Source organism: Aythya ferina, assembly GCF_964211825.1.
Source record: "Aythya ferina genome assembly, chromosome: 6".
NCBI classification, from domain to species: Eukaryota; Metazoa; Chordata; class Aves; order Anseriformes; family Anatidae; genus Aythya; species Aythya ferina.
In genome coordinates this window covers 320,682-335,927 of record NC_140303.1, presented here as the reverse complement: position 1 = coordinate 335,927, position 15,246 = coordinate 320,682, and the positions used below count along the sequence as shown (strand labels likewise).

Sequence of the window (15,246 nt, the reverse complement as noted above, 5' to 3'; positions counted from 1 at the left end):
AGTAATGAATATGTATTAGTCTAGGAGCATAAAAATCAGCTGCTTGATGTAACTGGTGTGCGTCCTGGTGGAGCGGAGACTCCCGGTGCACCCAGCGCTGTTTGCTTACCTCCATTCCTTTATATTCTTTCAATAAATCCTATTTTTTTATTTAATCCTAATTTGAATCCTGAGCCATTTATAACAAGGGTTAGGTTAACTTTAAGGTTTATGTTAAGTGTAAGTGTAAGGGTAACGGAGACAGTAAAGGTAAGGGTAAGGGGAATGGTAAAGTTAAGGCTACAAGTACGTGTTAGGATATGGGTTATGGTAAGGGTAAGGGTTAGGGTAAGGGTAAGGGTTAGGGTAATGGTTAGGGTTAATTTTAGGGTTAGGGTGAGGGAAACATAAGGGTAAGTGTTAGGGTAATAGTTAAGGGTAAGGTTAAGGTTAAGAGTAAGTGTAACTTTTAGGGTAAGGGTTAGGGTTAATGTAAGGGTCAGGGTAAGGGCTGGGGTAAGGTTTAGGGTTAGGGTTAGGTTAAGGGTAAGGATTAGGGTAAGGGTAAGGGTATGGATAAGGATAAGTGTAAGTGTTAGGGTAAGGGTAATGTTAAAGGTAACAGTAAGTGTAAGGAGAAGGGTTAGGGTAAGGGTAAGAGTAAGGGTATTGGCAACAGTAAGGGTGAGGGTTACAGTAAGGGTAAGTGTAAGGTTTAGATTTAGGCTAAGGGTAAGTGTAGCAGAAAGGGTAAGGTTTACTGTAAGGTTTAAGGTTTCGGCTTAGGTTAAGGGTAAGGGTAAGGGTAAGGGTAATTGTACGAGTAATTGCTAGGGTAAGTGTAAGCGTAAGTGTACATGTAAGTGTTGTTGTAGGGCTTATGGTAAGGGTAAGGTCAAGGGTAAGGTTTATGTTAAGGGTAAGCGTAAGGGTAACAGATAGAGTAAGGGTAAGGGTAAGGTTAAGGGTACAAATATGTGTTAGGGTATGGGTTATGGTATGGGTAAGAATTAGGGTAAGTATAAGGGTAAAGGTAAGTGTAAGGGTACAGGTCAGGGTAAGGGTTAGAGTAAGGGTTAGGGTTAGGGTTAGGGTAAGTGTAAGGGTTAGGGTTAGTTTTAGGGTTAAAGTCAGGAAAATGTATGCGTAAGTATTAAGTTAATGTTAAGGGTAAGGTTAAGGTTAAAAGTAAGTGTAAGGTTTAGGGTAGAGGTTAGGGTTAATGTAAGGGTCAGGATAAGGGTTGGGGTAAGGTTTAGGGTAAGGGTTAGGTTCAGGATAAGTGTTAGGGTAAGGGTAAGGTTAATGGTAACCGTAGGGTTACGGTAAGGGTAAGAATAAGGGTATGGGTAATGGTAAGGGCGAGGGTTAGGCTAAGGGTAAGTGTAAGGTTTAGATTTAGGCTAAGGGTAAGTGTAGCAGAAAGGGTAAGGTTTACGGTAAGGGTAAGTGTTAGGATAAGGGTAAGGTTTAGGGTTAGGTTAAGGGTAAGGGATAGGGTAAGGGTAAGGGTTACGGTAACGGTAAGGGTAAGGGTTACGGTAAGGGTACGGGTACGGGTAGAAGTATGTGTTAGAGTATGGGTTATGGTAAGGGTAAGGGTTAGGGTAAGGGTAAGTGTTGGGGTAATGGTTAGGGTTAATTTTAGGGTTAGGGTGAGGGAAAAGTAAGGGTAAGTATTAGGTTAAGGTTAAGGGTAAGGTTAAGGTTAAGTTTTAGGGTTAGGGTTAATGTAAGGGTCAGGGTAAGGGTTCAGGTAAGGTTTAGGGTTAGGGTTAGGTTAAGGTTAAGTGTTAGGGTAAGCGGAAGTTGTATGGATAAGGATTAGTGTAAGGGATAGGGTAAGGGTAAGTGTTCGGGTAAGGGTAAGGTTAATGGTAACCGTAAGTGTAAGGGTAAGGGTTAGGGTAAGGGGAAGAGTAAGGGTAAGGGTAGGGGAAGTCTAAGGTTATGGGTCAGGGTTAAAAGTTAGAGTAAGGGTTAGGGTTAGGGTTAGGTAAGGATAAGTGTTAGGGTAATGGTTACGGTTAATTTTAGGGTTATGTTGAGGGAACATAGCAACAGTGCGCGCAGTCGCAGAATATACCAGGATGTGCTGAGTAATCCCAGAATTAGCAAGGTATAAAAAGGGACCCTGGCAGGGGTGAGGTGCATGCCGTTGGCGGAGCTGAGACTCCCCGGCTGCCCAGTGCTGTTTTGCTTGATGTTTGCTTACTCAATAAATTCCTTTCTATGATTAATACAATGCTCTCTGAAAATTAATTAAGGGGGCAACTTATAACACTTTGGACGCTCAAAACCCAAACCCAAAAACTTTGGACGCTCAAAACCCTATCCCGAAAACAGGACGCTCAAAGCCCTAACCCAAAAACATTAGGATGCTCCAAGCCCTAACCCAAAAACATTCGGATGCTCAAAACCCAAACCCAAAACATTAAGATGCTCCAAACCCTATCCGGAAAACATTAGGAAGCTCAAAGACCTATCCCAAATACTTAGGACGCTCAAAACCCTATCCTGGAAACACTGAGATGCTCAGAACCCTATCCTGAAAATTTAGGACGCTCCAAACCCTAACCCAAAAACATTAGGACGCTCAAAGCCCCAACCCAAAACATTAGGACGCTCCAAACCCTATCCTGGAAACATTAAGATGCTCAAAACCCTATCCTGAAAACTGAGGATGCTCATTACCCAGACCCAAAATATTAAGATGCTCAAAACCCTAACCCAACTACTTAGGATGCTTGAAAGCCGATCCCAAAAAATTAGGGCACACAAAAGCCTAACCCCCAAAATTAAGATGCTCAAAATCCAAACCCCCAAAATTAGGATACTCAAAACCCTGGACCTGGAGAACCTAACCTGAAAAAAAAAAAAAAAAAAAAAAAAAAAAAAGATCTTAAAACCCTAACCGTAAATAACTGACCAAAAATAAAACCTTAAGACTCTAACCCTAAAAAACATATCAACACTACAACCCAAAAAACTCTAATACCCTAACACGCTAACCCTGAAACCCTTAAAACCCTAACCCCCAAATCCTTAAAACCCTAACCGTTAAAACTCCAACCCTAAAAACCTTAAAATCCTAAACATAAACCCTGAAACCCCTTACCCTGAAACCCAACCCTAGTGCCCAATCCCTGAAACCTTAAAACCCTGAATCAATCTGTAGCAAATAGCATAGGCTGAGTCGAGGATCTCAGTACAGTAGCATTATTATTCGAGATTACAATGGCGGGTGTCCCACAAGCAGGAGGGTGCCTACTAATTCCATACACAGTTTATACACTTTTTTTTTCTGCCGAGGACCGGGACCCTCCCGACCCTCCCCTGTTTCCCCTTTAACTGTGCTATTCAAGGTTCATAATCTAGCTGGTGCTTCACAGAAAATACACAGCTGCTGGCCTGTTACAAGTCACATTTCTTTTGAGGTTTTTACTCTTTGAGGTGGTAATGTTTCTTACGCCGTGATTTCCACCTAATTGCTGTAAGGATTCTGGTTGTCTGCGTTTTACAAGCTTGTCTGTTATAATAAATAAAAGTCCCAAATAGGATTACAATCAAAGTTTACAATTCACTGAATGAATAGAGGTAAGCAAACAGTGCTGGGTACGCCGGGAGTCTCTGCTCCACCAAGACGCGCACCAGTTATACACCAGTTACCTCCCTTAAGGGATATAGAGAAGCCCTCTCAGATACGTCCGTCCTGCTTCTCCTGCATGCGGCCGGAGGTCGGTCTAATTCTGGTGCTGTTGGTGGTGGAAGCTGGGGCAACGGTGGTACTGGTGGCGATACCACAGCCACCAGAGGGGGAGCTGCCGGGAGTGGATTGTTAGGATATGGAGGTGGTAGCTTATCCAACGGCTCACGTTTATCTTCTTTTTCTTTTTCATGTTCTTCTTGTTCTTCAAATTTCTTACCTGCTTTTAGTGTAAATATTGAGGCTGGAAAAGGACGTGAAGTCCTCCTGATCCATAATCCTGCATAATCACTTTCTTCCTGGCTAAAAGCTTCCTTTGAATTAACATGGATATTTAAGGCCTGGCAAATCCAGTCTTCGAAGGATCCAAAAACAGGCCAAAAGACATGTAGTCTTAAAGGCTCCTTTGGCCATTCTGTCACACAATACTGGACCATTTTTAATTTACTTTTTCCTTTTCTGGGGTCCCTATCATTCCAATTTCGAATCGTTATTCCTAATGGACTTTCTGGTGGTATGACTGGTAATTTGCTCCCTTTCTTCTGGTCTCTGGTCTTTGATTTTGTCTGACCCATCTAGGAATTTTACTCTGGCAATTCCCACAGCCCTTGGTTACCTTAGTAAGAGTGTCTTGCAGGGGGTCGAGGACCTATCACACACCCACAAATCCTATAGGAATCCCTTCGGTCCTTCACCGGCCAAGTCCCTCGCGGGAGATTGGAACCGCGGTTAGAAGACTTCCACAATCGCTTCGGAACTAAGTTCCATCTCAGTCACACTCTTACACACACAGGCAACCGAACCCCACCCAACCGAACGGTATACGCTTTAAATGCTTACGACTCCGTCATCTTCGTTCGGATCTTCACACACACAGTTACGGGCAAAATATAGTGCTGCAGCTGGCAAGGGAGCTGAAAAAAAGAATCAGAAACGTTGCTTACCTTTATTCAGGTTCAAGATGCCATTAGTTCCGACCTGACTCAAACAGCAGCCACCAAATGGTGGGGGTGCCTCTCCTAGATCAAACCAGAAATCAGGAACCAAAGCCCTCCCGGACGAGCGCCCGCTTGTAATAAATGACTGGGTCCCAAATAGGATTGCAATTGAAATTTACAATTTATTAAATGAATAGAGGTAAGCAAGCAGCGCTGGGTGCGCCAGGAGTCTCTGCTCCACCAAGACGCACACAAGTTACATCAGGCGGCTGGTTTTTATGCTGCTAGGCTAATACATATTCATTACTACTTCTACAAAAGGCAGGGTTATTCTAATTAGTTCCCAGAATCCAAACCCTCCCACTGGTGCAGGCGTTATCAGTCTCCGGTGGTCCCTCTGGGGGCCGCTCGTACTGAAGGCTCGTAGTCTTCCTCCCAGGCTTTTCTCTTGTCCATCTCCTTTGTCCATCTTGGCTGGATGGCAGACACTTGCATAGTGTCCCATGCAACAGTTGTAATAGTTAGCAGTTATTCTGAAACCCCTTTGTTCTCTTATCCCCTATTGACCCGAATTGCTGGACCATTCCTTTGCAAGATTCAAGAACTATATATATTAACCACTCTGGTTTTCTCAGACTTTTCATCATATCATGCGGCCCTAGCATTGTTCCATATTGACACGAATCAGATGAACTCATTTCACACTGTTAAGCTGTCTTATCACTGCAAGCATATCTCAATACCACCTTCCTTCCCTCTACAGGATGTAACTGCGCAAAAACAACATTTTTATTCCCACAACCTTGATCCCCTTACCCTGAAATCCTTATTCCCCTTAAACCTAACAACTCTAACCACAACCCTAACCCTTATTATCAACCCCCTAACGCTAATGACACTGACCTTAATCCAAACCCCAAACTGCCCCTAACCCCAGACAACCAACAACGAAACACACACACACAAAGATGGAAACTACAAAAAAGGCAAAACCCACGATACAGGCCCCAAATCACAAATACGCAACCAAAATGCTACAGAAAAGCCCCAGATGCAGGCCCCAAATGCTACTGCTAGGCCTCAAAAGCTCAAGATGCATCCCAAAGCAAAAATGCAGGCCCCAAACGTTACAGAAAAGCCCCCAAACCCAGGCTGCACAAGTCTACAAGCAGGCCCCAAACTGCCAACAGAAGCAGGCACCAACCACACCCAGATGCAGACCCCAACTGCCCACAAGCAGCTCCTACCCCACCACCCCCTCCCAAGAACTGGACTCCACCCAGACACTGGCCCAAGACCCGGACCCGCCCCCCGCCAACCCCCCTACCCTCCCCCCCGACACACGTGTACAAGCAGCTCACAACCCGCCCCTTCAGAGACCGGTCCCACTCCCCCCACCCCCCCCAAGACACGGGATGCGGAGGTGTACAACCAACTCCCAACTCCCTCCCCCTCAAAGGGAGGCCCCAAAGACCCCCAAATGGAGGCTCCTAGAGTGAACAAACAGCTCCCAACTTCCCCAGGCACAGGCCCACCCCCCCCCCCCCCCCCCAAACACAGGCCACAGAGGTGTATAAACAGCCCAGACCCCCCTCCAAGACCATGGCCCCTATAGTGTACAAACAGCTCCCAACCACCCACAGATGCAGGCCCCAACCCTTCTCAAAAGGGAGGCACCTAGAATGCATGAGCAACTCCCAACCAGCCTAAACATAGGTCCAAAAGTGCACAAGCAGCTCCCAACCCCCCTCAAATACAGACCCCAAAAGTGTACAAGTAGCTCCCCCCCTGAGACAGGACCCAAAGGTGTACAACCAGTTCCCAACACCCCTGAGACACAGGCCACAACCGCCCCCCCAGACACAGCGACCCAAATTCTACAAGCAGCTCCCAACCCCTGCCAGGCAGGCCCCCTACCCTATACAAGCAGCTCCCAACCCTCCCCCCCGCCCCGAGGGAGGCCCCCAAGGCCCCCACAAACACAGGCCCCTACAGTGTACAGGCAGCTCCCAGCCACCCCCAGATGCTGGCCCCAAAGTTGTACAAACAGCTCCCAGCCACCCTGCAGAAACAGATTCCTACATTGTACAAGCAGTTCCCAGCCCGCTAGACACAGGCCCTGACCCCCCACAGATGCAGGCCCCAAAGGTGTACAAGCAGCTCCCACCCCTCCCCCAGACGCAGGTCCCAAGCCCCCCCCCCCAAACACAGGCCCCTACAACCAGCACCCAAACCCTACCCCCGATGCCAGGCCCAAAGGTGTAGAAGCAGCTCCAAACCTCCTCCCTCAACCTGATTCAAAGATCAACCGAAATTCCTTTAAGTGGTATATTCTTTACTGCAGCGCTGGATGCACGGGGCATCTCTCCACCTATCGTGCATACCCAAAGCAGAAAGCAGTCTTGAATTTATACAATCAATCTATCAATATTCTACAAGCACCTATACATACGCATTACCTATCCCCCCCTTCCCTCGCTTCTCATGCTAATTAGCCTTTTGGCACCTTGCGCCTGCGTAGAGCCTTCCAAGAATTGTGGGCAGGGGTCTTTGGGACGTGGGCAGGGGTCTTTGGGAGGAAGACCCCGAGTCTGCCTCACAGTGTACTTTTCACCTTTGGTCAGGAATCTGCTGAATTGGCATGTTTCTTAATTGCAAGAGCTGGTTGTTGCTAATTCTCCCGTTTGTTGTATCTTTATAATGAATTCCAATGTCCAGTTTCGAGATTTATAGTCCTTACGTTTGTTTCTCTGTCCGTCTGCCGCTTCCTTATCATGAGTTTCAGTGTCTTGTTTCGAGATATACGGTCCATGTCTGGGGATTGTCCTTGCCTCCCCAATACCTCCCCAATACCTCCTTAATCAATCCCCCCTTTTCTTTTCCCATGCAAATTCTTTTGCATCAGATACTTTCATTATTTACAGTAACACAACAAAGCAGGCATCTAAACAACATGCACACAAATATTCCTAATACTACTAATGCGATTAGAGCAATGAACACTTGTTTCAACCATTGAAAATTGGGCAACCAGGAGGTTAACTTATTCCATAGTTCACTAAAACTCCACGAAAGATCATCTTTACTGATCTCATGTAGGACCCTTGTCTGCTTCCATATTTCTTCCAGGTCGGTAGAGATCCTTCCACTCTGATCTACATACATACAACAACTTGTGTTTATTACTGTACAGACTCCCCCTTGAGTGGCCAGTAACAAGTCTAGGGTCATCCGCTTTTGTAATACTACCTGTGATAAACTAGATATCTCTTCTTGTTGAGCCTTTATAGCATCCAGAATTTTGTTTTCTAACTTCTCTATAATTGCAGAAATATTAACTATTGCCTTTTCCAATTCACTCACTCCTAACCATGTGATAAACCATCGCACAAAACTATGAAAAGGGGTGTGTCTCTCTACCATTGTATTGTTAATTTTTCATCTGATTCTCCGGATATGATTTCTCAAGTAACCTCGAGGCACTACATCATGTACTGTCATATTGGGGACTACCGCTCCAAGAGTGCAAGTTCCCTTCCAATTCTCAGGCAAGACCTTACGGGCTGTATCATTGCATAGCCAATACCACCCTTTTCCTTCTGGAACCGTCCAGCTGGTTGAATAGTCGTACTAATATCAATTGTTCAATTACAAGATGTCTGATTTCCCACATAAGTAGTATCCGTATTTATACAATGCTGTTTTCCTATACCCTTAGGCGGGTTACACCTTTGTACACATACATAATAGGATTCTAACGGCATGAAGCTACTCACTTCTAGTTCCAAAACTGCTTAATATTTTCGACCCCAAGATGTGTTTTCCCACAAATTAGTCCAAGATAAGTTTGCAGGCAAGGGAATCCCAATTAACGATACACCCTTATTCCCATGCTGTGGCAGATGGGTGCATACCCAACAGTTCGTCTTATTAGTTACTTGAGAAATTGTTTGTATTAAGGTCAGGTGTAAGTTCTCATCCCAAGTTGCCCACCCCGAATCCAAGAACCGCACCCCTGCAATCATTAGGATCTGGAAAACCGTAATTTTGTTGGTCCAATTGGAGTGGTGGTCTATATCCTCACCGGGACCTTCTTCACCCTTGAATTGTGGATCCAAGCTGCTTGCTTCTTAATCTTAATGGCGGTGTGTGTTGTCAGTAATACTTGGTATGCTCCCATCCACTTTCCTTCCATTTTTCCTGCACGGGTTGTCCTGAAAAAGTCTTTATATATATATAATCCCCGAGCTTAAAGGGGTGGATTGGTTGATCCAACCCTCTAGCCCTGGTCCCTAAAACAAATGTATGTACTTTATTTAATTGTTTCTGAAGTTCAGTTATATAAGCATATAAATATTCTGATCCTAACTGCATTAGGTCCTCTCCACTAAATAGAAATTGCTATGGCCTTCCATATAAGATTTTGAAGGGACTCAAATTCCCTTTTATTCTAGGTTTAACTCTAATTCCAAGTAATGCTAAAGGGAGGGATTGAGGCCATGACAAATTAGCTTCTTATCCAATTTTAGCTATTTATTGTTTAATTAAATGGTTCATTTTTTCTACCTGTCCACTTGCCTGTGGTCTATAAGGAGTATGCAGTTGCCAATCTATCTTTAGAATCTTACTTATCTGGTCTACCACTTGTGCACAAAAATGTGAAAACTCTATCAGAAGACATTGCTACTAGAATCCCAAAGCATGGTATTATTTCATTTAACAAGACTTTAACCACTTCTCTTGCTTTGTTTGTTCGACAGGGAAAGGCTTCAGGCCTTCCTGAAAACGTGTCAGTCAGAACCAGTAAATAACGATACCCCCCTTTTCTAGGGAGTTCTGAAAAATCAATTTGCCACTGTTGCCCCGAATAATTTCCTTTACCGATTATTCCAAATTTTATTCTATTCTTGGTATTGGGGTTATTGTGTAAGCAAATGCTACATTGTTGAGTTACTTGTTTTATCATATCGTCCCACTAATGTCTGACTCAGGCTCTTATGCGGTGTGCCAGCTCCCCAATGCATTTTATTGTGTTCTGTAAGAACTATGGGCCATGTCAAACTAGAGGGTATTACTATGTGGTTATCTTTTAAATATACTCATCCATCTGGTTTCATTTTACCTTTCAAATCTTCAATTAATTTTAAGTCTTCTTTTGTATAATTTGGATATAGTTTGGATTTTACCGTCTGGTATCAAAGACAATTCCTTCACCTCAGTTATTTCAGCTGCCTGCTTAGCCTCTGCCAATCGATTTCCAATTTCAAAATCGCTGTTCCCCTTTTGGTGTCCCTGACAATGCATGATAGCTACCTTTTCTGGTTGTTTTACAGCCTCTAACAATTTTAAAATTTCTTCAGCATACTTTGTGTTTTCACTGAGCGGTCAGCAATCCATGTTCTTTCCAAATTGCTCCATGAGCATGTACCACGCCGAATGTATATTTAGAATCTGTCCAAATATTTACCATTTTTCCCGCTGCCAGTTCCAATGCTCTCGTGAGAACAACTATCTCCGCCTTTTGAGCTGATGTTCCAGGGGGTAAAGGCTTAGACTCGATTACCTGCTGAGTAGTTGTTATAGCATATCCAGCTTTACGTTGTCCTTGTGTAACAAAACTTCTCCCATCCGTGAACCAAGTTTCTTCCGCATCTTCCATAGGCTCCTCCTTAAGGTCTGGTCGGCTGGAATACACAGTCTCTATAGTTTCTAAACAATCGTGAATCACAGCTTGTGCCGGAGCATCACTAAGAAAAGAGGCTAGATTCACAATATTAGTTATCACAATCTCCACGTCGTCCTGTTCTACCAATATTGCTTGATATTTCAAAATCATCAATTCTTGTTTAAGTTGTTTAAAGACTTTTTGTGCTTCTCCAGTCCAGACTAACTTTGACTGGTTAATCTTTATCAATTCACATAGAGGCTTTACCAACAGTCCATAATTATAAATCCAAAGGCGACACCAACCTGTCATTCCTAAAAAGCTTTGTAGCTCCTTTACCATTTGAGGTTCTGGAGTCTGGCAAATGACTTCCTTATGTTCAGTTCCTAGTTCTCGTTGTCCTTCTGAAATGTCAAATCCCAGATAGGTCACACTTTGTTGAGCCAGCTGGACTTTCTGTCAAGAGACTTGATATCCATTTAAACCCAGAAAATTAAGACGACTTATAGTCCATTGAATACAACTCCCTTTAGTCTCGGTAGCTATTAAGAGATCATCTACATATTGTAACAAAGCACCTTCAGTGTCCGGAGGCATCCATGTTTCGAGTTTCCTTGCTAATTGGTTTCCAAAAATAGTGGGGCTATTCTTGAATCCTTGAGGTAGTAATGTCCACGTAAGCTGCGTCTTTCTGCCTGAATCGGGATTTTCCCATTCAAAGGCGAATAGGTTTTGGCTTTCTGTGGCTAAGCCTAGGCAGAAGAAGGCGTCTTTTAAATCCAGTACGGTAAACCAGACTTGACTATTCTTTAATTTAGTCAGCAAAGTATAAGGGTTTGCCACTACTGGATGTATATCCTCAGTGATTTTATTTATGGCTCTCAAATCCTGAACTAGCCTATAGCTTTTTCATCTGCCTTTTTAATTGGCAATATGGGTGTATTGTATTCTGATTCGCATTCAATCAATAATCCATACTGTAAAAATTTATTAATTATCTCTTTAATTCCTTTCCTATCTTCTATCCTCAAAGGATATTACTTAACCTTAACGGGTTTCTCTCCTGGCTTTAATTTAATAATTATTAAGGTCACATTTTTAGCTCTTTCAGGGGTTTCAGTAGCCTAAACTCCTGGACATACTTGATCTGTGATCTCTAAAGGTATTTCACTTTTAGGGTCAGTTTGTATTAGTGCCAAGCTTAACACATTTATTAGTTGTTTTTCTCCTATTCTTAATTCCATTTTCCCTTTTTCAAAGACAATTTCTGCTCCTACTTGCTCTAATAAATCTCTACCTAAGAGTACCCATGAGGAGTTAGGCATAGATAAAAATCTGTGTATGCCCCATTGTTTCCCTAACTTGTACTTCAAAGGATCACAAAAATAAGCCTTTTCGGTTACACCTTGTCCTGGTTTCAGTTAGAACAGAGTTAATTTTCTTCCTAGTAGCTGGGAGAATGCTATGTTTTGGCTTAGGATGAGAAGAGTGCTGATAACACCCTGATGTTTCAATTGTTGCAGAGCAGTGCTTATACCAAGCCAAGGACATCTCAGCTTCTTGCTCTGTCCTGCCAACAGGCAGGCTGGGGGTGCAGCAAGAGCTGGGAGGGGACAGACCCAGGACAGGTGACCCAAACTAGCCAAAGGGGTATTCCATAGCATCTGACGTCAGGCTAAACAATACATAGGGGTGGCTAGCCGGGGGGAGGGGGCCGGACTGCTCGGGGTTAGGCTGGGCATCGGTCAGCGGGTGGTGAGCAATTGCATTGTGCATCACTTGTTTGTACACATTATTAGTAGTGGTACTATTATCATCATTGTATTATTATTATTATTATTATTATTATTATTATTATTATTATTATTATTATTATTATTTTGTCTTATTAAACTGTCTTTATCTCAACTCACGGGCTTCACTTTCCATTTCTCTCCCCCATCCCAGAGAGGGAGGGGGAGGGTGAGCGAACAGCTGCGTGGTGTTTAGCTGCCGGCCGGGTTAAACCACGACACACCTTTTACCCTAACATAATAATTCTGTGAAGGCATTAATGCTTGATTTAGAACTGAATACGTTGCCCCATATCAATAAGTAATTTCACTTCCATTCCTCCCCTAGCTTCATTATAACCAGTGGAGGATCCGCTAGGGTAGATTCCCCAGGTCCCCATTATTCCTGTTGAAATCAGGGGTTGATTACCCTAGGAAAAGGCTAGTCAATTTGTCCTCCGAAGCCAGATCCAAACCGTTTTGATTTATTTATTTATTTATTTATTTTCATTACATTTCAGAGTTGGTCTAAAAATTCCATAAGGGTTTCTTTTAGACCTTGTTGGAAGCATATTCTCAATTCCCAATTCATCCAGGTTTTAGTATTTACATAACCGTTCATAATTTTCAGGATGATTTGGGTCTTAGTGGGGGTCGGTCAGGGGAATGCAATTGTCCACAGTTCCCTGAGCGGTCCCATCGGCAATCTGAGCTCGCACATGAACTCAGGTTGTTTTAAGAGTTAACTGGTTTTCTGTTTCTGTGACAACTCTCTCGGACCCATCATGGTCCCTTTGCCCTAAAGGGCTAACACCCCTGATTTTAAGATCTTTGCCTCAGGCAGAGGCAGAACTATTAACATTCCTACATCCTCTTTCCCTGCTCATTCAACTTCAAACACCTTTAACACTTTCAACAACCCTTTTAACACTTCCTTTATCTTTCTCCAGCCTGTACTTCTCTAATGCCATCATCAAAGGCTCAGTCAGGGGCCAACTTAATTCCCTACCTTTTCCCACCAAGATGCTGAAACATCAGTATACAACATTTCATCCTGTTCTGCTTCTCAAAAAACAACATTAACTGTAGCAAAATATTATAGTTTAAAGTTCCGTTTAGGGGCCACTTTTCTCCACATTCCAGCTTATAAAGCGGCCACCACTAATTACGATATTTTATCAATGTTTTCCTGTTCACACTTCCACCGGCAGATCCTCCAATATCCTTCCAGTGACTTAAAACACAACCTAACACACTTTTCTTTAAAATTTCACTGCTTGTTTGCCCCCCCAGTTTCCAGTTTACACTTTCAGAATACACACGTTACTTACAAAAGCGTATCACAAAATGTATCACTCACAAAAATACGGGCACGCAATATCTTTCAGTAGCGATGTCACAAAGCTACTATTACCAGCAATATTGCCAAAATCACAGTAACAATAGTCAGAGTCAAATTCCCCATGCGGTAAGTCAGAAAACCGAACTGTGTAACACCATAACGATATCTCTCTTACAACAATGCCACGAACCTACTATTACCACCAGGAAAATAGCCAAAATCGCAGTAACAAGAACCAGAGTTAAATACCATACTCCATGAGTCAGAAAACCGAAATAGACAACACAATTCCAGATGGACCTTAAAGCGAGCTCCTTCCTTAAGGTCCCCAAATATACTTATGGTGCTTACCACAAAGTATATACCAAACACTGCCTCGCAGAAGATCACCTTCTGACTTACAGACAGTTCCAGATGACCGGTCTACCAGAAAACCAAACCAGAATAGAGAATATACTCACTTACAATGATGGGGTCCTTGTCTGCCTCCGCAGTGATCCGGTGAGTCAAGGAGTCCCTCCGGGAAATCCCGGGGGTACCCTAGGGAGTCCTGTCCCCAGCGGGTCCTGCGGTCCGGCAGAGAGGTCGTCCCATCTGGGGTGCCAGATTGATTCAAAGATCGAAGCCGAAATTCCTTTAAGTGGTATATTCTTTATTGCAGCGCTGGATGCACGGGGGATCTCTCCACCTATCGTGCATACCTAAAGCGGAAAGCAGTCTTGAATTTATACAATCAATCTATCAATATTCTACAAGCACCTATACATATGCATTACCTATCCCCGCCTTCCCTCGCTTCTCATGCTAATTAGCCTTTTGGCACCTTGCGCCTGCGCAGAGCCTTCCAAGAATTGTGGGCAGGGGTCTTTGGGACGTGGGCAGGGGTCTTTGGGAGGAAGACCCCGAGTCTTCCTCACAGGGTACTTTTCACCTTTGGTCAGGAATCTGCTGAATTGGCATGTTTCTTAATTGCGAGAGCTGGTTGTTGCCAATTCTCCCGTTTTTTGTATCTTTATAATGAATTCCAATGTCCAGTTTTGAGATTTATAGTCCTTACGTTTGTTTCTCTGTCCGTCTGCCGCTTCCTTATCATGAGTTTCAGTGTCTTGTTTCGAGATATACGGTCCATGTCTGGGGATTGTCCTTGCCTCCCCAATACCTCCCCAATACCTCCTTAATCAAACCCAGGCTCCAACAATGTACAAGCACCTCCCAACCAACCCTCCCCTTCCCCCCCCCCCCCGCCCCCCGACACAGGCTCCAAAGGAATACAAAGAGCTCCCACCCCTCCCCCAGATGCTGGTCTCAACCCCCCCCCGCCCCCAGAAGCAGGCCCCAAAGGTGTAGAGTCAGCTCCCTACCCCCTCAATGCTGGCCCCAAGGGTCTACAAGCAGCTCCCCCCTTGCCCCCAGATACCGGCCCCCAGACACAGACCCCAAAAGCCTAATCACAGGCCCTGAACTCTAGAGCCAGGCTCCAAAACCCAGGACAAAGCCCCAGTGGTTCGAGACAGGGCCCAAATCCCAGACACAGGCCCCAAACGCTAAACATATGCCAAAAAAAGTATTAGTGCTGGTGCCAAATGTTACAGACAGGCCCAAAAGCCCGAGATGCTCAAGGCTGAGACGTAACTTGGCTTTCTGAATTACTGGAAAGCAGCTTTCATTCTCAGATAATTGTGTGCAGGCTGATTAAGGAGGTATTGGGGAGGCAAGGACAATCCCCAGACAAGGACTGTATATCTCGAAACAAGACACTGGAACTCATGATAAGGAAGCGGCAGGCGGACAGAGAAACGAATGTAAGGACTATAAATCTCGAAACTGGACATTGGAATTCATTA

The 15,246-nt window shown here is 44.1% G+C and overlaps 1 long non-coding RNA gene across 1 annotated transcript in view; it reads right to left on the bottom strand.

Moving 5' to 3' along the window:
- The window catches only part of LOC311439244, a 223,637-nt gene extending 209,495 nt beyond the window's left edge, over window positions 1–14,142 (bottom strand). The window contains exon 1 of the long non-coding RNA XR_014694620.1: window positions 13,868–14,142. This is a non-coding gene — a long non-coding RNA (uncharacterized lncRNA). The remainder of the gene's footprint in view (window positions 1–13,867) is intronic.
- Between the last annotated feature and the right edge of the window lie 1,104 nt (window positions 14,143–15,246).